The 25,226-nt window shown below is 48.6% G+C and overlaps 1 protein-coding gene across 3 annotated transcripts in view; it reads right to left on the bottom strand.

The window, feature by feature from the left end:
• The window catches only part of LOC101041255 (U2 small nuclear ribonucleoprotein auxiliary factor 35 kDa subunit-related protein 2), a 71,655-nt gene that overhangs the window by 15,485 nt on the left and 30,944 nt on the right, over positions 1 to 25,226 (bottom strand). Inside the window, exons 1-3 of one of the 3 annotated variants that reach the window (XR_012512339.1) lie at positions 12,867 to 13,004; positions 8,760 to 8,875; positions 8,015 to 8,123 (exon numbers count right to left, since the gene is read on the bottom strand). The gene's annotated coding sequence lies outside the window, so the exon portion shown is untranslated. Of the gene's footprint in view, positions 1 to 8,014; positions 8,124 to 8,759; positions 8,876 to 12,866; positions 13,005 to 17,057; positions 17,142 to 25,226 lie in introns of those variants that run through there. The other 2 variants (XR_012512338.1, XR_012512341.1) reach the window with 2 other exon arrangements.

The following is a 25,226-nucleotide window of genomic DNA, read 5'->3' as shown; positions in this document are numbered from 1 at the left end:
TGCCTCAGCCTCCCAAGAAGCTGGTATTACAGGCTCCTGCCACCATGTCCAGCTAATTTTTGTAGTTTTAGTAGAGACAGGGTTTCACTATGCTGGCCAGACTGGTCTCAAGCTCCTGACCTCATGTCATCTGCCTGCCTCAGCCTCCCAAAGGGCTGGGATTATAGGCATGAGCCACCGTGCCCAGCTAATGCCAGTTTTTAAAACTAAAACAAAAATTGAGGGTTGCTCCTGTTTCCTCCTAAGATTAAAGGTGGGAGCCAGAATATTAGTTCTTGCCTTTCTAGTTAAGCACAGGTCCTGGGGCTGCAATCTAAGTGGGCACCTATCTGCAGGACTAGCAACAGGACGAGGTTGCCAGGGTCCAGCACAGTGGCTGTGGACACCAGGAGGCACAGCAGGGAAGACACAAGGAGGCCCAGCAGGGAAGACATCAGAAGCCCTATGTCCAGGGCTCGCTTCCAGCCAAAATCATAGCGGTCAAGGTGATGAGGATGCCACAGAAGGTACAGAAAAGGAAGGGGGCTCTATTATCTGAGATCCAGCTGTACACAGGCACCTGCAATATGGGAGGGTTGGGATCCTCAGGGGGAAGGTGCCACCTGAGCCCATTCAACCCACTCCACAATGCCCTGCAGTTTGTGTATGTTATCCCCATTTTTTCAGATGGGGAAATTGAGACTCAGAGAAGTGAAATGACTCATGCCAAGTCACACTGCTGGTAAGTGAGGGGACTGGGATTTCAATACATGCTCTTCATTTTCTGAGGTCTTTCCCACTATGCCACTCCCAGCCATATTTGTTAATGGATTGAGACAAGCTGAGCTAACATCTTCACCAGAGTCGGGAGGCGGAGGGGTTCGTGGTGTCCTCTGGCGGTCAAGCCATCAACAAATGAGGTTTGAGTCAAGCTGGATCTTATTCAATGCAATGTTCCCCATAACACAACACCTCCAGGCTCAGGCTCTTTCCTCTGCCGGCAGCACCCTCCCCTCCACAGTCTAAATCTCGCTTCACAGGCCAATAGCTGCCCACCTTTACTCCTTGGGACAACCCAGGTAAGTATGACCACATTTCCCCATTCTAACAATGAAGAGATTCACTCTGGGAGGGGAAGTAATGTAACAAAGATCACCCAATTAGTAAGTTACAAAGCTGGGATTAAGCCAAGTCTGTCTGAGTCCAGAGAGCTTCTCACCTTTCACCAGACCTTAACTTTGTAATTTAATAGTCAACAACCTTTGAAGTAGGTTAGAGACACTATTTTCCCCTTTTACAGATAAGGAAACTGAGGCTTAGAGGAGGCAATTAGAATAGTAGTTAAGTGGTTGGACCTTGGGTTCAAATCCCAGCTGCAGCACTTATGAAAGCTGTGTGACCTTAGGCAAGTGACTTCACCTCTCTGAACCTCAGTCTCCCATCTATAAAATAGGGTGAAATAGTACTCACTTCAGAGCTTTTTGCAATGATTAAATGAGATGAAGATATCTTATGCATTCAATGACCTAACACAAGGAAAGCACTTAGCTGGATGGTAACTGGTATTTGTTGCCCAAGTGATGTCTGCCTGAATGGGACCACCTAAACAGGAATTTCCTCCTCCTTGATAACCGGTTTCATCCACTGGGCTCTCTCTCCAGGTCAGGCAGCTTAAGATCCCCGGTCAGAGTAGAAACCTGAACCCAGGGAAGAGAGAGGCTAAGGTGGCTTCTGCAGAACATGGTACCTTGGTTTGGGGGGAACGTGTCATATTGGGGTTCTTTGCCTGAGTCCCAGGACAGGTGTCGCTGGGGGTGTTAGCTGCAGGTTGCTACTGCAGGTTGTTGCTACGTCTTCTTCATGGTCAGGTACTCCCCATACATGGACATGACCCTGACCATGGCCATGGTGTGGGGAGTAGGTGACTCTGAGGAAGACGTGTATGAGGCCCATCAGGCTGAATGGGAGGAAGCAGAGCCCTGGAACTGGGGTCATGTTCCAGGACCTCATCCCACCCCAGGCCTCCAGAGGTTCTGCTGTCAGGGCCATTTTCAAGATTTCAAAAGTAGGGCACATGCGTGCATTGTCCCATGTTACCAGCTAATGAGGAGCAGAGCCTGGAGTTGCACTAGGCTTATCTGACCTCCAAGTTCTCTTTCCCACTACTCTGGGGGAAGTCCCTCATTTAACACAAAGTTATGGCTTGTGTCACAAGTCTCCTGGTGGGGACCCAGGAACCTCCCCTGCAGCATCCTAGTACCTGGCCTGGGGCCTGGCCCTAACTGGAAGCACAGTGAATGTTTGTTGACTAAATAAATGAATGACACGTTCCAAGCAGAGCCAATTGCAAGTTCTCCCTGCAAAGGAAATGGATGAAATGTGAACTCACAGAGGCTGTTGAACTCTCTTCCTGCACCCTCAGCCCTGCTCCCCTACCCAGAGTCTGGCTTCCAACTCTGTTCCTCAGTCCCCAGCTTCCCAGAGGGCCTCTGGATCACACAGTCTGACCCTGGCATCCTTCTCAAAGGTCAAGGACACCAGGGATGAGACACCCCCAGACCTGTAGATGCTCAGGACGAGGGGTTGAGCAGAATAAAGTCCCTGTTCTCAGGGAGCTCCTGAGCTACTGGGCAAGAGAGGCCCCAAATGTGTAGTGACACAAGTGACAAGAATTTCCTATAAGGGAGGGAGCATGGAGAAGCTGTGGGGGCAGGGAGGAGCCCTCCGTGGACTGTGCATGATGGGGAGGTCAGGGAAGCTTAATTTCTAAGCTGGGGACAGAGAGCTGAGCAGGAGTTGGCCAGAAAAAGAGGTAAGAAAGGGGGAGAGGAAGAATATGTTGGAAGATCCAGAGGAAGGAGATCATGTGGAACACCCAGAGACAGAAAAGGTCTGGCAAAGGCTGGAGAGGTAGCAGCCACAGAGATCATGCCCAGACCTCAGACTGCCTTTGTCTGCTCGGGATGCCATGACAAAATACCACAGGTTTAGTAGCTAAACAACAGACATTGATGTCTCACAGATCTGGAGGCCAGAAGTCCAAGATCAAGGTGCCAGCAGATTCAGTTTCCGGTGAGGGCTCTCTTCTTGGCCTGTAGACAGCTGCCTTCTCACTGTGTCCTCACATGGCCTTTTCTTTGTGTGTGCGTGCACAGGGGGAAGAGGAGAGTGAGCTTTACAGTGTCTCCTCTTACAAGGACACGAATTCCATGGGATCAGGGTCCCACTCTTATGACCTCATTTAACCTTAATTACTTCCTAAAGGCCCCTTTTCCAAATACAGTTGCAATGGGACTTAAAGCTGCAACATGTGATTCGGGGGAGGACAGAATTCAGTCCACAGCAGGAGCCATGGAAGGTGCTAAGCAGGGAGGCACTAGGGTCAGACTGGCCTTCGGGGAGCTCTTTCCCGCTGCAAAGAGGAGGATGGGCCACAGCAGGCAGGACTGGAAACCGTCTGAATGGTTGCTGTAGTCCAGTGGTGAGAAGTGCCCCTGGACCAGAGGAATGGCATTTGGGAGGGAGTAGGGGGAGCTGCTTAATAAGCTTGGATCTGCAGGACTCCACGTGAAAGGAGGGCTTAGGGAGGGCGAGAGGTCAAGGATGACTGCCAGATTCCCAGCCTGGGTAACAGTTTCACGGGCATATGACCTGCATGGTCCCACACAGCAAAGGCCCAGCGTTTGTTTGATGCTCTGTTGTTGCCGTCTTGAGTTATTAAAAACTTTTTAACAAAAGGCCCTGAATTTTCATTTTGCACTCGGCCCTGCAAATTTTGGAGCCAGTCTGTGTAGATGGGGATCTGTGGACCTCTCTCCTCCACAAATCACCCGACTGGAGCAGGGAGGGAGCTGGCCTCCCTGTGACCTCTCTCTCTTGAGATGGTTACTTGATACCGGCCTTATTTCTGCCAAAAACAAAACAAGGACAACAAAAAAACCCTCTCCTGGCCGGGCGCGGTGGCTCAAGCCTGTAATCCCAGCACTTTGGGAGGCCAAGGCGGGTGGATCACGAGGTCGAGAGATTGAGACCAACCTGGTCAACATGGTGAAACCCCGTCTCTACTAAAAATACAAAAAAATTAGCTGGGCATGGTGGCGCGTGCCTGTAATCCCAGCTACTCAGGAGGCTGAGGAAGGAGAATTGCCTGAACCCGGGAGGCGGAGGTTGCTGTGAGCCGAGATTGCGCCATTGCACTCCAGCCTGGGTAACAAGAGCGAAACTCCGTCTCAAAAAAAAAAAAAAAAAAAAAAACCCTCTCCTAATTAACACCCTCAGCACCACTAGCAGCTAAGGGCAAGGGCTTTAGAGTCTCTGAGAAGAGAGCAAATCAGTTGCTGAATTTATTGCCTTTAGGAATTTATTTATTTATTTATTTATTTATTTATTATTTTTTTTTGAGACGGAGTTTCACTCTTGTTACCCAGGCTGGAGTGCAATGGTGCGATCTCGGCTCACCACAACCTCCGCCTCCCGGGTTCAGGCAATTCTCCTGCCTCAGCCTCCCGAGTAGCTGGGATTACAGGCACGCACCACCATGCCCAGCTAATTTTTTGTATTTTTAGTAGAGACGCGGTTTCACCATGTTGACCAGGATGGTCTCGATCTCTTGACCTCGTGATCCACCCGCCTCGGCCTCCCAAAGTGCTGGGATTACAGGCTTGAGCCACCGCGCCCGGCGCCTTTAGGAATTTTTAAGACTCTGTTGCCTGATCTGTGAGGTGACCACATACTTTAGTGAGCAGCTCAGCACACTTCTGAGAATAGGAGGGGAAAGTGGGAATAAAACATTCACTATGCTGGGACAATGGGTGCCAACCAAGTCTGTCCGATGCAAACTGGGACACATGGTCCCCTACTTTTCTGTAAAATTGGATTAAATAGAACCATGCACAGAAAGCAGGGGGCCCAAAGTGCGTGCTCAGTGAGCAGCACCTATCATTATTTATTTTTATTTTTATTTTTTTGAGATGGCATCTCACTCTGTTGCCCAGGCTGCAGTGTGGTGGCGGGATCTCAGCTCACTGCAAGTGATTCCTGTGTCTCAGTCTCTCAAGTAGGTGGGACTACGGGCGCATGCCACCATGCCTGCTAATTTTTTGTACTTTTAGTAGAAACAGGGTTTCATCATCTTGCCCAGGCTGATCTCGAATGCCTGACCTCAGGTGATCCATCTGTTTCAGCCTCCCAAAGTGCTGAAATTACAGGCATGAGTCACTGCACCCAGCCTTCTTTTTATTTTTTTTCACACAGAGTCTCACTCTGTCACCCAGGCTAGAGTACAGTGGTGCAATCTTGGCTCACTGCAACCTCAACCTCCCAGGTTCAAGGGATTCTCTTGCCTCAGCCTCCTGAGTAGCTGGGAACAAGCACCACACTGGGCTAATTTTTGTGTGTTTTTTTTTTTTTTTTTTTTTTTTTTTAAATGAGACGGAGTTTCGCTCTTGTTACCCAGGCTGGAGTGCAATGGCGCGATCTCGGCTCACCGCAACCTCCGCCTCCTGGGTTCAGGCAATTCTCCTGCCTCAGCCTCCTGAGTAGCTGGGATTACAGGCACACGCCACCATGCCCAGCTAATTTTTTGTATTTTTGGTAGAGACGGGGTTTCACCATGTTGACCAGGATGGTCTCGATCTCTTGACCTCGTGATCCACCCGCCTCGGCCTCCCAAAGTGCTGGGATTACAGGCTTGAGCCACCGCGCCCGGCCAATTTTTGTGTTTTTAATAGAGATGGAGTTTCACCATGTTGGCCAGGCTGGTCTTGAACTCCTGCCTCAGCCTCCCAAAGTGCTGGGATTACAGGCATGAACCACCACGCCTGGCCATCTTATAATTATTTATTTATTTATTTATTTAGAGTTTTGCTCTTGTTGCCCAGGCTGGAGTGCAATGGCGTGATCTCAGCTCACTGCAACCTGTCTCCTGGGTTCAAGAGATTCACCTGCCTCAGCCTCCCGAGTAGCTGGGATTACAAGCATGGACCACTATGCCCAGCTAATTTTTATATTTTTAGTAGACATGGGGTTTTACCATGTTGGCCAGGCTGGTCTTGAACTCCTGACCTCAAGTGATCTACCTGCCTTGGCCCCCAAAAGTGCTAGGATTATAGGCATGAGCCACTGCACCTGGCCATCCTATCACTGTTTCTACACTCTGCAGTCACTCTCAATTGGTGTCCAAATGTCATTCAGTTGTCAATCAACTACTCATTACCTATCACGCGTCAGGCACACAGCATTGGTGCTCCTGATGTGAAGATGTACTGATAATTCATCTATGCAGCCAACATTTTGTGAGCAGCTCATATATGCCAGGCTAGGTTCTGAGGCTAGGCTCATTCTGGGGATCCAAAGGTGAGTGACACCACTTGTCCTCCTGGGGCTGGCAATCTTGTAGGGTATCACGGGTGGAAGAGTAACTCCCAAAAATGCATGTCCACGTAGAACTTCAGAATATGATCTTACTTGAAAACAGGGTCTTTGCCGATGTAATTAAGGTAAGGATCAAGATAAGAATGTGCTGGATTAGGGTGGGCCTGAGATCCAACGAGAGTGTCTTTATAAGAGACAGAAGAGTGCATAGAGACACACAGGAAAAGGTCTTGTGAAGACAGAAGCAGAGATTGGAGGGCAGGGGTACTCCACACAATGCCAAGGATTTTGGCAGCAGCCACCAAAAGTTAGGAGAAAGGCATGGAATAGATCAGGCATCCCCAAACTACGGTCCGCGGGCCGCATGCGGCCCCCTGAGGCCATTTATCCGGCCCCCTGCCACACATCAGGAAGGGGCACCTCTTTCATTGGTGGTCAGTGAGAGGAGCACAGTATGTGGCGGCCCTCCAACAGTCTGAGGGACAGTGAACTGGCCCCTGTGTAAAAAGTTTGGGGATGCCTGGATTAGATCCTCCATCACCCAGGCTGGAGTGCAGTGGCATGATCTCAGTGAATTACAACCTCCACCTCCCACACTCAAGGGATCTTCCTGCCGCAATCCCCCAAGTAGCTGGGACTACAGGCTGGCTATTTTTTGTATTTTTTTTTGTGTAGAGATGGTGTTTCACCATGTTCCCCAGGCTGTTCTCAAACTCCTGGGCTCAAGCAATCCTCTGGCCTCAGCCTCTCAAAGTGCCGGGATTATAGGTATGCACCACCATGCCCGGCTAATTTTTGTATTTTTAGTAGAGATGGTGTTTCACCATGTTGGCCAGTTGCTCTCAAGCTCCTAACCTTAAGTGTCCGCCTGCCTTGGCCTCCCAAAGTGCTGGGATTACAAGCATAAGCCACTGTGCCCGGCCTGTGCAATGTATCTTTTTAAGTTTTTCCTGAAGTATAACATACATAAAAATACACAAATCCTGTGTACAGCTCAATACACCTTCATAAAATGAACCCATCTGTATAACCTGCCCCTAGGTCAAGAAGTGAACATAACTAGCTCCCTACCTAAACTACTTGGAGGCTGCAGGAGAACTGCTTGAACCCGGGAGGCGAAGGTTACAGTGAGCCAAGATCACGCCACTGCACTCCAGCCTGGGCAACTGAGTGAGACTCCATCTCAAAAATATAATAAAAAATTAAATTTAATTAAAAAAAATTTTTAGCCGGGCACGGTGGCTCAAGCCTGTAATCCCAGCACTTCGGGAGGCCAAGGCGGGTGGATCACGAGGTCAAGAGATCGAGACCATCCTGGTCAACATGGTGAAACCCTGTCTCTACTAAAAATACAAAAAATTAGCCGGGCATGGTGGCGCGTGCCTGTAATCCCAGCTACTCTGGAGGCTGAGGCAGGAGAATTGCCTGAACCCAGGAGGCGGAGGTTGCGGTGAGCCGAGATTGCGCCATTGCACTCCAGCCTGGGTAACAAGAGTGAAACTCCATCTCAAAAAAAAAAAAAAATTTTAAATTGCACAGGTAGATGAATAACTATAGATTGTGGCTTTGAAACAAAACTCATAGGTTCTAGGAGACAGTATTTTTTAGTCAGCTAGGACTGCCATAACAAAATACCACAAACTGGGTGGCTTAAGCGACATACCTTTATTTCTCACAGTTGTGGAGGCTGGGAAGTCCAAGATTAAGGTGCCAGCAGATTCCTGGTGATGGCTCTCTTCCTGGCTTGCAGACAGCCACCTTCTTGCTGGGTCCTCACATGGTGGAAAGAAAGTGATCTCTTTTCTTCTTCTTATAAAGCCACCCTTCTCCATTTACAGTTTTGTAATCAATGATGGTAGCATCTATCACTTATTGAACACCTGAGACATTTTACTATGAAGTAGGTACTATTGTTGTCCCTCATTCCCGATGAGGAGGGTGGTGCTCACTTGCCTGTTCCTGGTAGATGGTGAATCTGTCTCATACCCTCTGACCCCACTGTCACTGTCTCTGAGCCAGCCATGTCTCATGATTGGGCGTGGGGTGGAGGTGGGGGACGTTGGGGAGCTTTCTATTTCCCTTACTACTGTCCCAGTGATATAGAGGATGACAGCCTGGAGGGAGGTATCTAGGGCAGCACCTGGCCAGGCACCTGGTGCGTTGGTTTGCCCAACTGCCTGGGATGAGCTGCTTAGCCTCCCCGCTTTCCTGAGAACCCAGGGTAAGGGGGTATCTGGGAGGGTGGAAAAAGAGAGACCCAGTCACCTGGGTCACCACCTGGAGTGGCAGTTGGGGAGGAAGTGGGACATGCTGGCTGCCTTCTTCAGCCCTGGCCTCCTTCCTTCCCATCCCCTGGGCCTGACTTCAGTGCCCACCTCCAGGCGGGAGAATCAGAGAACCAGACTCACCTGCCTCTGAGCAGCTATGGAGGCGACAGCCAGGTCTTAACAGCCTCTCCAGGGTCAGCTGAGGCCTGCCACGGACACCTCCCCTCACAGCTGGACTGCTGTTCAGAACACCGCAGCTGCAAGAAACCGGAGAAGCGAGGAGGCTGAGCAAGGAGCTGGTGCCGGGGAGACCAGGAGGAAGGGAATCTTAGGGCACCTCCTGGTGCCCCAGTTTCTGAAAATCTTACTGTCAGGCTCTACTTCCCTAAACAGTGTTTAAGGGAAGCCAGCCACTACCACGGGCTGTGCACTGCTCTCAACAATTCCAGGAGGCGCCATCACATAGGTGACCACTCGTAGCCTTGTGGGTCTCCGCTGCTACCCACGCCAGCCCTGCTTGGGTCCCGTCCCCTCATCTCCTCACTCACAAACCTGGCTTTCCTAGCCCAGTACCCAAACCCATGCTTCCTTGATTCATTCTTTCCTTTAATATGTGTTTGTTAAGTGCCAGAACGACTCATGGGGCTTTGAAGTTCTAGGAACATCGCAGGGCCAAGGCAGTCACCTGGGCCTTTGCAGTCTGGTAGGAAGCTTGGACAAGTGGACATTAAGAGACATAATGAAAGCTGGCTTGATACAACTCCAATGAACCCCTCTGGGGATTCACCAGTAGTTTAGGTTCTCTCAATAAAATCCAGAGCATGGCGCTCAGGAGACCATGAATGTTCAAGGCCAGGGTTTCCCTCTGCAACCTGGCCCTGCATATCCGGTTTTATCTAAAGTCCTGGTACCTGCCCACTACCAGCTCCAAATGAATCAGAACACAGGGCTTCTACCGAGTAAATACAAATATTTAACCACTTACACCTATGACCAGTACTTGGCAGGAAAGGCATGGCAAGTGTGTTACATGGGAATTCAACCCCATTTTAGCGATCCAGGAGGGCTTCCCAGACAAGGTGACTTTTAAGCTGTGCTGTGAAGGATGACTCAAAGTTGACCCAGACTTCTTGGGGGAGAGAATAAGCCTTCCTGGCCCCTCAACAACCCAGATTGCTCAGCTACAGTCAGACAACCCACGCCACCAGGCTGTCACCAAGATTCGACAGCCAAGACTCTCAGACACTGTCCTTCCCTGGCACACATACACACTCGTACCCACGATGACAGCCATGAGACAGCCCGGCAGCTAGACCCCTTTGTTCCCCACTCCCAGCCTGATATCCACCCCAGTAGTCAGTCCTTTGCTCCTTCTCTCTGCTTCTCATCAGAGTCACTGGGTTATGACTCTGGCTTCATATTCACCGGCCATGTGACCCTGGGCACGTTACTTAAGCTCCCAAACACTGTGCCTCCACTGCCAATGAGGGTCACGATCCTCCCTGCCTCTCAGGGCCACAGAGGTGGTTAGGGCTCATAATTCCTCTAAAGCACCTTTGCATCGTCTGCTTAGTGCGGTTGCTGTCACTGTCATCCGCTGTGGCCTTGCTCTGGCCCATCCCCATGCCCCTCCTTCTCCCAGCCTACTGTCCCCCAACTTCTGCCTGGGTCTCCTCTTTTTCTCTTCTCCCTCCTTCCAGAGTCTGAGACCCAGAATTCCTGAAGGGCTGGGAACGAGGCAGGGAGAGCCAGCTCCCCAAACAGAAATGTCACCTGCTTGCAGTCCCCAGTGGAGGGGCTGGGTGAGAGCTTTCTGCTCGGCCTTGAGAACCTTGGCCGAACCCATCACCCAGGTTTGACACAGGCTCAGGTCAGTGTCAGGTCAGACTCCACCCCAGAGACAGAGCTAGGTAGGTCGGGCCACTACCTGAACCTGTCCGCCATCTGCAAGCCAGCCGGGGAGGGGACTGGCCTCGCCCCCTCTAGGGGTGCACATGCTCTGGGATCTAAGTCCACACAGGAGAGCAGGAGGTGGACAGCACCTCACAGAGGGACGCTGGAATCCCACGGCCTCCTCTGCTTGTCCGGGCCATCTTTGAGAAGTTGCCTCTCCTCTCGGAGCCTTGGTCTCCTCATTGGTAAGATGAGGCTGGACAATTCCTGCCTACCGCCCACTCAGGGCTGTCGGGAGAAGCAAGAGTTGAGAAGAGGAAAAAAGGGAATCCTGTCAAGCCTGGGAACCGATGCCTTTCCATTGCGGGCCAAACTGTATGATTTGGCCAGCAGATGGCGCCAGAGAAGCGCCAGTGTCTCTGCGCCAGGCCCAGGATATTTGTTAAACGTGGCAAAACCGTGTTACTCAAGAGACCAAACTCTGGAGCTGACGGATATCAGATTCTACCCCCTTAAGCGGCTCATGCCTGTAATCCCAGCACTTTGGGAGGACGAGGCGAGTGGATCACAAGGTCAGAAGTTCGAGACCAGCCTGGCCCAGGTGATGAAACCCGTCTCTACTAAAAATACAAAAATTAGCCAGGGGTGGGGACAGGAGCCTGTAATCTCAGCTACTCAGGAACTTGAGGCACCTAGGAGACAGAGGTTGCAGTGAGCCGAGATCACACTACTGCACTCCAGCCTGGGCGACAGAGTGAGCCTCCAACTAAAAAAAAAATATATATATACCTCCTTAATAACAATGTGACTTGGTAAGCTGCTTAACCTCTCTGAACCTCAGTTTCCCCGTCTGGCATCCCTTCTTCTGGGGTTGTTGGAGGATTGATCTGCTCCAGGATGCAGAGAGCAGCGCCAGTGCTCAGTGACACGACTGGTACAACCCACTCAGAAGCAAGTCTGCAGCTCCATCCATTCCTGCCAAGCGGCTCTGGCTTCAGCCACACCCCATGCCCACCCCAGCCAGGTCCCCAGGTTTCACTCGCGCCCTCCACCCTCTGACTGGAATGTTCTCTCCCTCCTTGCTTCATGATTTCCTAGGAACTTTGAGACTTCTTGGTTTTTTTTCTAATTGTATTTTTAAAACTTTATCCAGGAATTATTTATAAATCATACAATTCATTCACTTTAAGGGTACAAGTCAATGATTTTCGGTAACTTTACCAAGTTGTGCTCAAGATTTGATTTTCAAAATCATGCATCTCAAATTCTACCTCCTTCTTGAGTCCCAGACCATATGTGCTGCTGCCACTTGGCTGTTGCCCCCTAGCTGCCTCCTGCCCTGCCAACTCAGTACATCCCCAGCCAGATCCATCACTGTCTGCCCTTCCCTTCTCCTCTCCCAGGTTTCCCGTGTCCCTTCTTGGCCAGCAATCCCATCCTTTTTCTCTGTGTTCTTAGTACTTTATTCAGGACCTGGTACATAGTAGGTGCTCAATAAAGGTTTGGTGAGTGGGCTGCATGCGTGGCTCACATCTGTAATCCCACCACTTTGGGAAGCTGAGGCAGGCGGATCGCTTGAGGTCAGGTGTTGGTGACCAGACTGGCCAACATGGTGAAATTTCATCTTTACTAAAAATTACAAAAATTAGTTGGGTGTGGTGGTGTCAGCTGTAATCCCAGCTACTTGGGAGGCTGAGGAGGCAGGAAAATCGCTTAAACCCGGGAGGCAGAGTTGCAGCGAGCTGAGATGGCACCACTGCTCTCCAGCCTTGGCAACAGAGCAAGACTATCTCAAAAAAAAAAAAAAAAAAAAAAAGTTTGCTGAGCGAATGAATAAAACCAACGTGACTCTTTACCCACGTTTGATTGTTCACCCCTCACCTCCCACCACCTAGTCACCTGTTAGATCTACCTTGGAACTATCTGCCTGATGCTCACCCTTCCCACAGCTCTGCTCCCCTGGCCTCATACTCACCCACGCCCTGCCTCACTCTCCTCTGTTTTTTTTTTTTTTCTTCCTCTCTGCTCCATCCCAGAGTGACTTCTCAGAAAAGCACACGTGATCCCACCTCTCCCTAAGAATGTGCTACCCACTCATCTGCAATGATGTCAATACCCCCAAGTCTGACACCAGCAGCCCCCGGGATCTGGTCCCAGCCCATCTCTCAGACTCAACCCTCTCCTTCCCCTCTCCAACTCTCTCAGACTCTAATCATCCCAAACCACAAGAGCAGTATGATGCCATGATTAAAAGGCAGGATGGGGTCAGCCTGCTTGGAGTCCACATCCCAGTGGCAGCGCCTCTCTGAGCCTCAGCTTCCTCGACTGTAAAATGAGAGTGATAATAACACTGACCTTGTAGAGTTGTTGGGAGGATTATACGAGATGATGAAGGTAAAGTACTTAGAAAGGGCTTGATACACGGTCCATACTCAATCAATGTTAGTTTCATTTCACTGACAACTAGCTGAATTTCTGCTCCCCGGGGATAGACGTCTTTCCCTTTTCTCTCCACCAGGGGTGCTGCAACCCATTTCACGAAGCTAGGGAGATCCCCTCCATTTGGGCGGCCTTCCCCAGGTCAGGCTTTAGCTAGCCCTTCCTGGGCCAAAGAGCTCACCCACTGGGACCCCTCCTGCCACCTCTCCCAGGGCCAATCCAACCCCAAGTCTTGCTCCACTTACCTCCCAAGCAGCTCTCAAATTTCCCCCTTCTCTCAACCTCATACTGTCTCCCTGGCACAGGCTGCCAACGTGCCCATGCCTCGTCCACGCTGCCCCTCCAGTGTTCCATCCAGAATGGACAGCTGTCCTCGCTGTCCTTCCCTATAAAGCCTACACTGGCTCCTCACTATGGTCCGCTAGAGCCTCAGCTGCATAATGCACCCCTCCCTTCTGCCAGCTGGGTTCCCGCCACACTGGCCTCACAAGTGCCCTGCCCCCTCCCAGCTGAGGGCCTTCACACGTGCTGTTTCTGCCTCCTGGACCCTCTTTCCCCACCTTATCAGTCCTTATTCAACTCCTTCAGATGCTGACCTCTCCAGAGATGCCATCTCTGACCCTCTCACCACCAGCAGTACATCAAGGTCCCCCATGATATCTTCATAGCACTCTGTACTTCCTCTCCTTAACCCTTATCACTGTTTATAATTATGTATTTGAGTGGCTATTTGAGGAATATCTGCCTTCCCACTTCCTTTAAAAGTTTCCTGAGAGCGGGGCTGTGGATGGCTTTCATTAGGTCCCTAGAGGGCTGGCATATGCCAGAGGAATGAATGAATAAAAAGGGGCTATTTCCTGACGTGTCTTCTTCCATGTCAGGTCCCCAAGGGCAAGGCCATGACCCAGGTCTATATTCCCTTACCCCACCTTGGCTTGAAACTTCATTGGGAATCAACAAATGCTGTACATATGAATGATAATACCTTTTTCCTGGTTTCCTTAAGCTTGATATTTTAACTACTCTTTTTTTTCTTTCTTTTAGATGGAGTTTCGCATTTGTTGCCCAGGCTGGAATGCAATGGAGCGATCTCAGCTCACTGCAACCTCTGCCTCCCAGGTTCAAGCAATTCTCCTGCCTCAGCCTCCCAAATAGCTGGGACTACAGGCATCCGACACCACGCTGGCTAATTTTTTTGTATTAGTAGAGATGGGGTTTTATCACGTTGGCCAGGCTAGCCTTGAATTCCTGACCTCAGGTGATCCACCCAACTTAGCCTCCCAAAGTGCTGGGATTATAGGCGTGAGCCACCGTGCCTGGCTGATATTTTAACTACTCTCAAAGAAACTCTGAGCCAGGCGCGGTGGCTCAAGCCTGTAATCCCAGCACTTTGGGAGGCCGAGGCGGGTGGATCACAAGGTCAAGAGATCGAGACCATCCCGGTCAATATGGTGAAACCCCGTCTCTACTAAAAAAAAAAAAAAAAAATTAGCTGGGCATGGTGGCGCGTGCCTGTAATCCCAGCTACTCAGGAGGCTGAGGCAGGAGAATTGCCTGAGCCCAGGAGGCAGAGGTTGCAGTGAGCCGAGATCGTGCCATTGCACTCCAGCCTGGGTAACAAGAGCGAAACTCCGTCTCAAAAAAAAAAAAAAAAAAAAAAAAGAAAAAAAAAGAAACTCTGAGCCAGGTGCGGTGGCTCACGCCTGTAATCCCAGCACTTTGGGGGGCTGAGGTGGGCGGATCACCTAAGGTTAGGAGTTCGAGATCAGCCTGACCAATATGGTGAAACCCCATCTTAAAAAAAAAAAAGAAACTCTGATGTGTTCTGATAAAATATTATTAATAATAATATCTACATGGGCATTGAAGTTGGCTGTCATTACCTACTTATTCTCTCAGGAAAGCATATTCTTTGATCATGAATATCTCTGCAGGCCTCAGTAATTCACTTTCCCAGCCCTGATTGACCCTACTGGCAAAACAATCACTATTTTCCTGCTTTTACAGAAGAGAAAAATAGAAGTTTAGGAAGATTAAGGGGCATGCCCATGGGTGGCTGAGCTGAACTTTTGTGTCCCAGCCCTGTGACTTAACACTCACCTCCCAAAGCCTAGACTTTAAGCCACTCCACTGGACTCATGAGAAGAAGGAGGGCTAGTAATGGTTGTTGAATGAATGCATGAGTGAATGAATGCCTCCTGGAAAGTCTTTTCAGGAGAGAGCCTTAGCTGCAGGGGCAGACCCCAGGACACCCTCTTCCCCCTTGAGAGACCACCCGAAGATGCTTTCTCTGGTCAGGGCTCTATGTTAGCTGGGAGCCCATGAGGAGAGGAGGAAAAGGGTTCCAGGCAAGGGGAAAAAAGAGTCGTATACGGCAGCACCTCCGGAGAACAGCACTTTACAGTTTGCAAAGCCCTTGCATTTGCTGCCTCTCCCTGGGATCTCAGATGAGCTCTGCAAGAAGCCAGAGCAGAACAAATAAACACACAAGGGAAAAAAAGGAGGAAAAGCTTTTTTCCCTCTTTGCAAAGCCACGATGTATGTTCTTGGTAAACATTTGAGAACTATGCTGCCCAATGCAGTAGCCTCTAGCTACATGTGGCCGCTTAAGTTTAAATTAATTAGAATTAAATACAACAAAAATTTCATTTTTCAGTCTCACTAGCCACATTTATTTATTTTATTTTGAGGCAGGGTCTTGCTCTGCTGCTCAGGCTGGAGTGCAGTGGTGCAATCATGGCTTACTGCAGCCTGGACCTCCTGGGTTCAGGCAATCCTCCCAGCTCAGCCTCCCAAGTAGCTGGGACTACAGGCACACACCACCACACCCAGCTCATTTTTGTATTTTTGTTTTGTAGAGACAGGGTTCTGCTATGTTGCCATGGTTGGTCTCAAACCCCTGGGCTCAAGTGATCTGCCCATCTGGACCTCCCAAAGTACTGGGATTTCAGGCATGAGCCACTGGGCCCAGGCAGCTAGCCATATTTGAAGTACTCTACATGTGGTTAGTGGCTATGATAATACTGAACAAGGCAGATAGAGAACATTTCCATCATCACAGAAAGTTCTACTGGATAAAACCAATTTACGACATATAAATAAGCAAAAGGAAGGGAGGAAAAACACCTGTCATTCCATTTCCCAAAGAAAACCACTACTAACATTTTGGCATGGATATTTCCAGTTTTTTCTATGGGTGGGCAACATATACCCTTTTTTTTCAAAATTGGGGTAAGACTCTACTGTCTGTTTTATGGTCTGTTTTTTCACTTACCAAATTACTGTAAATATCTTTTCTGTAACATATTTTTAAACAGGGGTGGAATGTTTGTATGACTACTATAATTTACTTACTCAGTTCTCTATTTACAGGTATTTGTGTTGTCTTCCATCTTTTTTTTTTTTTTTTTTTGAGACAGAGTCTCACTCTGTCACTAGGCTGGAGTGTAATGGTGTGATCTCAGCTCACTGTTGCAACCTTTGCATCCCAGATTCAAGCAATTCTCCTCCCAAGTAGCTGGGACTACAGGTACATGCCACCATGCCCAGCTAATTTTTGTATTTTTAATAGAGACAGGGTTTCACCATGTTAGCCAGGATGGTTTTGATCTCTTGACTTTGTGATCCACCCGCCTCAGCCTCCCAAAGTTCTGGGATTACAGGTGTGAGCCACCATGCCTGGTTAAACTATCAAGACAACTGTTGCTTATTTTTAAAATTTAAACATTTTGTGTGATGAGTTGTATTTCATTTTGATATCAATTCATTAGTTGTATAAAAGTGGTAGACGCTCATTATAGGAAAGCAAATAAAATACATAAAATGCAAAGAAGAAAAGCAATCTCCACACACCCCTCTACCCCCAAATAACCATATTTTCTTTCAAAATCTTTTTTTTTTTTTTTTTTTGAGACGGAGTTTCGCTCTTGTTACCCAGGCTGGAGTGCAATGGCGTGATCTCGGCTCACCGCAACCTCCGCCTCCTGGGTTCAGGCAATTCTCCTGTCTCAGCCTCCTGAGTAGCTTGGATTACAGGCATATGCCACCATGCCCAGCTACTTTTTTGTATTTTTAGTAGAGACGGGGTTTCATCATGTTTACCAGGATGGTCTCGATCTCTTGACCTTGTGATCCACCCGCCTCGGCCTCCCAAAGTGCTGGGATTACAGGCTTGAGCCACCGCGCCCGACCCTAAAAAAAAAAAAAAATTTTTTTTTTGAAATGGAGTTTCACTCTGTCACCCAGGCTAGAGTACAATGGCAGGATCTTGGTTCACACAACCTCTGCCTCCTGGGTTCAAGCGATTCTCCTGCCTCAGCTGTCCAACTAGCTGGGATTACAGGCACATGCCACCACGCCCAGCTAATTTTTGTATTTTTAGTAGAGATAGGGTTTCACCTTGTTGGCCAGGCTGGTCTCGAACACTTGACCTCAAGTGATCCACCCACCTCAGCCTCCCAAAATGCTGGGAACAGGTCTTTCAATTTTTTATTGTAAGATCTTTCTTTTCTTTCTTCCTTTTTTTCTTTTTCTTTCTTTCTCTTTCCGCCTCCCTCCATTCCTTTCTTCCTTCTTTCCTCCCTTCCTTCCCCTCCCTCCTTTTCTTTTCTTTTCCTTTCTTTTCTTTTCAAGACAGGATCTCATTCTATCACCCAGGCTGGAGTGCAGTGGCACAATCAGGGGTCACTGCAGCCTGGACCTCCTGGGCTCAAAGCAATCCTCCCATCTCAGCCTCCAGAGCTGTTGGGATCACAGGCATTTGCTACCACATCCAGCTAATTAAAAAAAAATTTTTTTTAGAGGCTGGATCTCACTACATTGCCCAGGTTGGTCTCAAACTCTTGGCCTCAAGTAGTTCTGCTGCCTCAGCCTCCCAAAGTGCTGAGACCACAGGCGTGAGCCACCACACCTAAATAGGCTTTTCTTTTTTTTTTTTTTTGAGACAGGGTCTCACTCTTTCACCCAGGCTGGAGTGCAATGGTGCAATCTTGGCTCAGTGCAGCCTCAACCTCCCAGCCTCAAGTAATCCTCTCACCTCAGCCTCTTAAGTCGAGGACTACAGGTGCACACCACCACACCTAGCTACTTTTCATATTTTTTTGTAAAGATGGGGTTTCACCATGTTGCCCAGGCTGGTCTCAAACTCCTGGCTCAAGCGATCCTGCCAAGGCCTGTCTTGGCCTCCCAAAGTGCTCAAATTACAGGTGTGAGCCACTACACCTGACCCAGATTTTTTAAACATCCAGAAAGGTTGAAAGAATAACACAGTGAACCCCCCTACACACCCCACCACCTTGATTCAACAATGGAAACCACCAAATTTTAAACATGTTGGTGTCCTCTTTCTAAATAGCTTCCTGGGTCTGAATACACATAAATATGTGTATATAAGAATCACATCACACTTCACATGTTGCTCTGAAATTTGTTGGTTTTTTTTTTTCTTTGAGATGGAGTCTCACTCTGTTGCCCAGGCTGGAGTACACTGGTGCTATCTCGGCTCACTGCAACCTCCACCTCCCACGTTCCTATCCAGAGATTCTCCTGCCTCAGCCTCCTGGGGAGCTGGGATTACACTCACGCACCATCACGCCGGGCTAATTTTTTTGTATTTGTAGTAGAGATGGGGTTTCACCATGTTGGCCAGGCTGATCTCAAACTCTTGACCTTAGGTGATCCACCCACCGTGGCCTCCCAAAGTGTTAGGATTACAGGCGTGAGCCACCACGCCTGGCCTGTTGGTTTTTTAAAAAATGTTCACTTTATAATAGATTATAAACATGTTCTCAAATTTCATGAAGTATCCTTTCACAACATCATGTTTGATGATCTCTTAGTATTCATTATATGGCACTATCATAATTTTAATAACCAACCCTCGCATCATTAGACATTGGTGTCATTTCCAATTTTTCACTATTATGAATAAAAAAGTTCTGTGAACATCTCTGCATCTTTTTGCCATTGGGTAAGAATTTCCTAAGGGCAAATTCCTAGACTGAGGATTCAGGAGTCAAAAGGACTTGCCTCACACTAGGGTAATAGCAAATCACACTTTCACTGATAATGCCTGAGACTCTCCAGCTACCCACATCCTCGCCCATATAGAAACAGTCTCCCTCAGACTCCCAGGCTGGAGTGCAGTGGCATGATCACGGTTCACTGTAGCCTTGATCTCCTGGGCTCAAGCGATTCTCCCACTTCAGCCTCCTGAATAGCTGGGACCACAGGCATGTGCCACCATGCATGGCTACTTTTTAAAATTTTTTGAGAGATAGGGTCTCACTATGTTGCCCAGGTTGGTCTTGAGCTCCTGGTTTCCAGCAATCCACCCACCTCAGCCTCCCAAAGTACTGGGATTAGCACCCAGCCCTCACCAATATTATTATTATTATTATTATTATTATTATTTGAGGCAGGGTCTCACTCTGTTGCCCAGGCTGGAATGCAGTGGACACCAACAAATAGCTTCCCAGTTATGCAAATGCTTTCATGCACTTAATATATATTTATTCAGCAGCCACCATGAGCCAGACACTCTTCAGGATAATACAGCAGAGGATGAAATCAAGTCTCTGCTGATGATGAGGACTAGAACATTCCAGCAGTGGGGGAGACCAACAGTATAGAAACATCAGTTCGAAGGTGATGAATTCCATGAAGTAAAGCAGGAGAGGGGCTGGACAGTGGCAGAGGTGGGAGAGGACTGGGTGCTATAGTATGTACAGCAGGATGGCCAGAGAGAAGCTAGCCTAGTGATGAGCAGAAGTGAGCCCTGCCATGGATAAACGGGCAGGGCAGTTATCTACTCTAGGCAGACAGAATACAAGGGCGAAGGCCTGGAGGTGTGACTGTGCTTGGCTGCTCAAAGAACAGCAGGGAGGTCAGTGTGGCAGGGCAAAGGAGCAAAAAGCAACAGGAGGTAAGCTGGGGAGGGGTGTGCACAGCTCAGGTTGGACTTTCTAGGCCATAGAACGATGTTAAGATTTTCTCTGAGTGAGAAGGGAACCCCTGGGGGATTTGAACAGAGGAAGGAAGTAATTTGACTCATGTTTTAAAAAGATCACATTGGCCAGGCGCGGTGGCTCATTCTTGTAATCCCAGCACTTTGGGAGGACAAGGCGGGCAGATCATCTGAGGTCAGGGAGTTTGAGACCAGCCTGGCCAACATGGCAAAACCCTGTCTCTACTAAAAATACGAAAATTAGCCAGGCATGGTGGCTGGTGCCTGTAATCCCAGCTACTCGGGAGGCTGAGGCATGAGAATCGCTTGAACCCGGGAGGCGAAGGTTGCAGTGAGCCAAGGTCACACCACTGCACTCCAACCTGGGGGATAGAGAGAGACTCTATCTCCAAATAATAAATAAATAAATAAATCACACTGGCTACTCTATGGGGTATAAAGGCTGCAGGGACCATTAGGTTGGAAGCAGGGACCCTACCCTCACTGGGAGGCTGTTACACAACCCCAGGCAAGAAATGGTGGTGCCTCGGACACAGGTAGGAACAGTGGAGATGGTGAAATTGTGGAAGCTTTGGAAGGTGGAGCTCATGCTATTCTTGATGGGTCAGATGCAGGTGTAAGAAAGCAGAGTCAAGGATAGCCCGCGTTGTGACCTGAACAATGGAGGGATGGAGCTGCCTTCTGCTGGGATGGGAAGACCCAGGGACGATTACGTTTGGGGGGTGAAATGAAGAATTCAGCTGTGGATATATCCAGTTTGGGTTCCTGTTGGATATCTGACTGGAGACATGTGAGCCTAGGGCGGATCTGGAGGGGCTGGGCTGGAGATACTCATCTACAGCCATCTGCAGAGAGAATGTATGAATGCCTCTGGACTGAGTGAGAGAACCTGGAAGTGAGCTAGAGAAGAGAAGGGGTCCCAGGGCTGACTTCTGAGGCACCCTGGCCTGTGGAAGTTGGGGACATGAGGGAGAACCAGCAAAGGAAACTGACAAGGGATCCTGTGAGGTGGGAGGACCAGGAGAGAGGGGGCCTAGGAAGAAATGGGCAGGACGTCCAGCAGGGAGGAGGGCACAGTTACTGGCCCAAGGCCGATGTTGAGGACAGATGGGATGGTTGAGTCTGTCAGCAGGAGGCCATTGTTGACCTTCACAAGAGCAGTTTCAGTGGAGCAGTGGAGGTGAAAGCCCCAGAGAGAGCTGGAGAGAGAAAAGGAAGGAGGAATGAAGATGGTCAACTCAGAAAACTCTGTGAGATGTTTTCCTGGGAGGGGGAGCAAAGAAATACGGTGGTGTGGTGTGTATGTGCATGGGTTTGTGCGTGTGTGTGCGTGTGCGCCTGTGTGTGTGCGTGTGTGTGTGTGTATGTGTAAGATGAAGAGAACTGCAGCCAATTGTGTGCTGATGTGAATGAGCCAGCACAAAAGCGGGACCCCTGGCACTGAGGGAGAGACACAAGACCAGCCTAGGCAACATGGTGAAACCCTGTCTCTACTAAAACTACAAAAATTAGCCAGGCACGGTGGTGCACATCTGTAATCCCAGCTACTCAGGAGGCGGAGGCCCAAAAATCACTTGAACCCAGGAGGTGGAGGTTGCAGTGAGCCAAGTTCATGCCATTGCACTCCAGCCTGGGTGTAAGTTAAATGCACCATGATGAAGACTCCACCATAAATGAATGATACAGCTGGAACCTCCAGCCGCCTGACTCCACGTCAGTTTTCTCTCTACTATAATACACCATCTCTCATCACATGTCACTAGGAGCACCAAAATTGCAGGGAAGAGAGTAACCAAGGCTGAAAGGAGGAGGAGAGAGACTAAACTAGAAAATTCTAGAACATCAGACCTGGATGGGCCCCCACAGATCATTTGGTCCAACATTCTTACTTGATAGACAGGGAAAATGTGGTTCACTGACTTATCCAATATCGCACACCAGAATCCCCATCATCCCCATCAACATCATCACCATCATCATCATCACCATCACCATCCTCTTCCTCCTCATCTTCACTATCATTCCTATCATTATCGTCCTCCTCCCAATCACCAGAATTGTCATCTGCATGGAAGCCAGCCTATATTGATCACTCCCTGCTGCCAAGCTGTGTCCCATTTCATCATTGAAGCCTCTTGAGGTGGCCACTCTCATTATGTTCATTTTACAGGTGGTGAAACATCACAGAGTAGGTAAGGTGTAAACTGGGAGACCCTCCTCCCACCCACTCTGTAAAAATCTTTACTAGAGATCTCGCATTAGGCCACTAACCCTCAGATAGGAGGCAGAAGGGGGCTCCCCTTGAAACCCGAAAGAAGTAAATTTAAGACCAATAAAGGGAAGTTTTGCTTCGCACAGAGGGGATACTGGCTAAAAATACTAGTGGCTTCAAGAAGTATTCAGATCAGTTCATAGATAGTTGATTACATGGCAGTCAAAGTGATCTTTTAAAGACATAAATCAGGCTGAGCACGGTGGCTCACACCTGTAATTTCAACACTTTGGAAGGCCGAGGCAGGTGGATCACTTGAGGTCAGGAGTTTGAGACCAGCCTGGCCAACATGGTGAAACCCTGACTCTCCTTAAAAAAAAAAAAAATTAGCCAGGTATGGTGGCACACACCTGTAGTCTCCACTGCTTGGGAAGCTGAGGCAGGAAAGTCACTTGAACCTGGGAGGCAGAGGTTGCAGTGAGCCAAGATCATGCCACTGTACTCCAGCCTGGGTGACAGAGTGAGACTCCATCTCAAAAAAAAAGAAAAAAGAAAGAAAGAAAGAAAAAGAAATGAATGAGAGACAAGCGGTGGATACTACGGGCCCTGGAATCAGTCATCTGTAGGTTTGGGGATGGTTCTGTCCTCCATGAACTTGGATCTCAGATTCTAATTCTACTAAAAAATTAAAAATAAAAAAAAAACTTCTCCGAGAATGCCTCCAACCAATAAGCAAAAGCTAAACCACCTAACAGAAAAGTGGGCAAAAGGACTGGACAGCCAATTTACAGAAAAAGAAACGAGAATGCAAAATAAACATATGAAAAGATGTTTCGGCCGGGCGCGGTGGCTCGAGCCTGTAATCCCAGCACTTTGGGAGGCCGAGGCAGGTGGATCACGAGGTCAAGAGATCGAGACCATCCTGGTCAACATGGTGAAACCCCGTCTCTACTAAAAATACAAAAAATTAGCTGGGCATGGTGGTGCGTGCCTGTAATCCCAGCTACTCAGGAGGCTGAGGCAGGAGAATTGCCTGAACCCAGGAGGCGGAGGTGGCGGTGAGCCGAGATCGCGCCATTGCACTCCAGCCTGGGTAACAAGAGCGAAACTCCGTCTCAAAAAAAAAAAAAAAAGAAAAAAAGAAAAAGAAAAGATGTTTCATCTTATTAGGGTGGTGCAAATGAAGACCATGTGAGGAACAGTGAAGGAATCTGGTCATACTATGTTGGGGAGGATGTGGAGGTACTAGAACTCTCATCCACTGTGGAGAAGGAAGGGAAGAATGTTAGTCCATACAAGCACTTCAGAAAATCACTTGGAAACATCTTGTAAAGCTAATTATGTGCATACCCAATGACCCACAATTATAGTCTTAAGTATGTAGCTTAGAGAAATTTCTACATGTGTGCACCAAGGCATAGGTGTAAGAATGATCATGGCAGCCTTATTGGTGATAACGAAAAACTGGAAACAATCCACATACTCATTGACTGGCGAATGGATAGTCACTGAATTCTTTTTTTTTTTTTTAAATGGAGTTTCACTCTTGTTGCCCAGGCTGGAGTGCAATGGCACAATCTCAGCTCACTGCAACCTCCACCTCCCGGGTTCAAGAGATTCTCCTGCCCCAACCTCCTGAGTAGCTGGGATTACAGGCACGTGCCACCACACTGGGCTAATTTTGTATTTTTAGTAGAGATGGAGTTTCTCCATGTTGGTGAGGCTGGTCTCAAACTTCCGACCTCAGCTGATCCGCACGCCTTGGCCTCCCAAAGTGCTGAGATTGCAGGTGTGAGCCACTGTGCCTGGCCCAAAGTCGCTGAATTCTATTTGACAGTAGAGTACTAGACAGCTGGAAAAAGGAATGAAGGCCAGCCAAAAATGCAAAATCATGTACGTATTTTAGAAACATAGTGATTCATGAAAAACAATCAAGCCAAAGAAGAATGCACACGCATTGTGCTGTTTATATAAAGGGCAAAAAACAAACTAATGTGTTGCCCAGCGTCCTCTCCATTTGGTAAAATTATTTTTTTTCAAAGCGAGGGAATGATGACCACAAAATTCAGGATAGTGTTTACATCTGGAGGAAGGCAGGGAGTAGGACTCCGTAGGCACACACGGGTGGCCTCAGTGGTGCTGGTGAAGGTCTAGTTCCTACACTGGGGTCATGGGTTCACAAGTGTTTGTCTTCATACACCAGATATTCAACACACTTTTTTTTATAGTCATTAAATATTACGTAGTATGATTTTGTTTTTAAAACTTTTGTAGTTCCTAGGGTTGTTGTAAGTACTAAGTGGGGCCAGGTGCAGAGGCTCACACCTGTTATCCCAGCACTTTGGGAGGCCGAGGTGGGTGGATCACCTGAGGTCAGGAGTTCCAGACCAGCCTGGCCTACATGGTGAAACCTTGGCTCTACTAAAAATACAAAAACTAGCTAGGTGTAGTGGCCCACGCCTATAATCCCAGCTACTAGGGAGGCTGAGGCAAGAGAATCGCTTGAATCCGGGAGGTGGAGGTTGCCGTGAGCCGAGATTGTGCCACTGCATTCCAGCCTGGGTGACAAGAGTGAAACTTTGTCTCAAAAAAAAAAAAAAAGGAATTAAATGGGAGTGCAGATAGATTTGTTCATTCAACAAACATCTGTCATATGCCAGGCATCCTCTGAGATGCCAGGCAAGATATAAAAAAGGAGAAGACTATGCAACTGGGATGTGGTGGCTCAAGATTAGAACAGCTAATGGTACCAGCTTCGGATCCAGAGAGACCTGGATACAATCCCAACTCTGCTACTTACTAGCTTTGTGACCTTGGGCAAACTACCTAGCCTCCGTCTTCCTCAGCTTTTTCATCTGTAAGTCAGGAATAATAATAATGGAAATGGCATGAGGCTGAGATAAAGCTACAAAGATAACTGGCTTGCCATGGTACTGAGCATTAAGAGCGCAGTAAATGTCACTGTGTTAAGTGCTGAGAGGGTGGGATGGAGAGGAGAGTGTTGCTCTGTCCAGGTGAGCTTTGAAAGGGAGGAGGACTTTGAGTTGCACTGGAGCCACAGATGGGTTGAAACAAAGCAAGGAAGATTTGTGTCTCAGAA

Source organism: Saimiri boliviensis, chromosome 11 (genome assembly GCF_048565385.1).
Source record: "Saimiri boliviensis isolate mSaiBol1 chromosome 11, mSaiBol1.pri, whole genome shotgun sequence".
NCBI classification, from domain to species: domain Eukaryota; kingdom Metazoa; phylum Chordata; class Mammalia; order Primates; family Cebidae; genus Saimiri; species Saimiri boliviensis.
This window is presented reverse-complemented; position numbering and strand designations above follow the sequence as displayed.